This window comes from Nannospalax galili, unplaced genomic scaffold (assembly GCF_000622305.1).
Source record: "Nannospalax galili isolate Female #2095 unplaced genomic scaffold, S.galili_v1.0 scaffold903, whole genome shotgun sequence".
In the NCBI taxonomy this organism is placed as follows: Eukaryota; Metazoa; Chordata; class Mammalia; order Rodentia; family Spalacidae; genus Nannospalax; species Nannospalax galili.
Window position 1 is genome coordinate 1,378,785 of NW_008349989.1, and position 1,939 is coordinate 1,380,723.

Consider the following 1,939-nt stretch of genomic DNA (forward strand, 5'->3'; position numbering starts at 1 on the left):
TTTTCCAGCATAGTTATTATACATTAAAATTGTTTTGCAGTAGCTGTAGAGTTTGAAACATATTTAAAATTATTCCTTGTGTACTTTCACATAACACTATACTACAAGTTTATTACAGAATATTACAAATTTTACTTCCATTCCTTATGATATTGGTTTCATTAATTAATTCATTAATTCATAGCTTTGTTAAAATGATCCAATGCTTTTTATCTTACAAATATTGCTGTACTAAGGATTGTTTCTTTTACATCATTTGTACTAAAATTATTTCTTTTACAACATTTGAATGAACCTACTTTGTTCTACTTATTTATTCCATGTGTAACACTGTTTCTCATTGATGATTTACATAACTTTTATCATCTTCCATTTGACTTTAAAATATATTTTACAGAGCTATCAGGTAAATCTCCTGCTTTTGTTTCCTTAAGAAATATTTCTCCTTTAATCTTGGAAGAATAATTTTACTGGATACTGGATATAACATTCTCTTCTCTGCTGGTATGTTTTTATTTTATTTAAAAAAATTTGCTTTATAACACTTTGTGTTTGTTCAACTGGTGGACAAAGGCATGAAAGACAGGTGCTAAAAGAAACCCTCTTTTGCAAAACAGAACTTATTGTTCAGTATGAGTTTAGATACATACAAAAAGGAATATGTCAAGACAGCTCAAAGTAATGGTATTGAGAGAAAAGATAGCATAGAAATGAGGCATGCCCTGGGCATCTGGCCTCTGAGATGCACCAAATCCCAGGAGACTGTACACATGCAATGGACTCTGTGAGGAACCTTGTCACACACAGTGAATATTTACCTGACCACAGGTGCTTCTATATTGACCTCAAAATTGTGAACTCAGGACTTGGCAAATAAGAGGGAAAATTACTGGGAAGGTGGTGGAGCCATCGGCCTGGCTGCCCACTCACACTGTCAGGATGGAGTTGGTCTGGGCAGCACACTCCCACAGAGCCATACCAGCCTGGCTACCCATGCGAACCAGCATGGTAGAGCTGAGCTGAGCCAGCCTGCCTACCCACTGCACCTTGGTGGCACCCATGTTGGCTGACTATCATCATCACCCAGTGGCTGTCAAGACATGGCTACAGTCCTCAAAGCATTAGGAATCCGAGAAGTCTACAGATTTCAGAAAATAAACTAGAGGACACTGGTATAAAGCTGTCATGTGAAACTGTGGAACCTCCCAACTGCTACTAAGAGAATCTTGAATTAGAGGCCTGAGCTAACTGCTGCCTGCTGTGAGGGCCTAGCTTCTGCTTTTACTCACAATAAAACCCTGTGGGAGAAGGCCTTGATCTACAGTGGAGTCATTGTGCTAAGGACAGGAAACAGCCAAAGTGCGTGTAAGGGCTGCGAATAATAAACATTGATGAGGAAAACCAAGCATCTATGAACCACTGAGGAAGATCAATTCCTACCTGACATTCCTAAGCAGTGTATAGGAGAAACAGAAATTTTAAGACTGAAAATCTCATTCTAAGAAACCTGAGAGTATCCTGACCCAAAACCACATACAAAGGATTAGGCCCTTACTTTTCTGTGTAAGAATTATAGATCACTGCCACTCTAATAATATGATTTCCTGGGCACCTAGCTCAGAAGTGTTATATAAGATGGATAGGATTTTTTATTTGCTAATAGAAGATGTGAAGTCAGGGGAAAGGGGTTGGGATGGTAGGGTGAGAGCAGAGTTGGGGAAGGAGGTCTGAATGTAATCAATTCATTGTATGAAATTCTTGAATTAATAAAATTTCTCTTAAAAAATTAAAAATATTTTGTTTTTGAGACAGGATCTCACACTGCAGATCAGATTTGCCTGGAATTCACTAAGTAGTCTAAGCTTGACTCAAACTCATAGTAATCCTCCCTCCCAAGATTCCTGAATGCTCATATTACACAGGTGTAAGCCACCACACC

General features: G+C 38.2%; 1 non-coding gene across 1 annotated transcript; it reads left to right on the forward strand.

The window, feature by feature from the left end:
- The first annotated feature begins 540 nt into the window (after positions 1-540).
- Positions 541-663, forward strand: LOC115072710. The gene has a single exon (XR_003851738.1). It is a non-coding gene; the product is annotated as a small nucleolar RNA SNORA40 (small nucleolar RNA).
- The last annotated feature ends 1,276 nt before the right edge of the window (positions 664-1,939 follow it).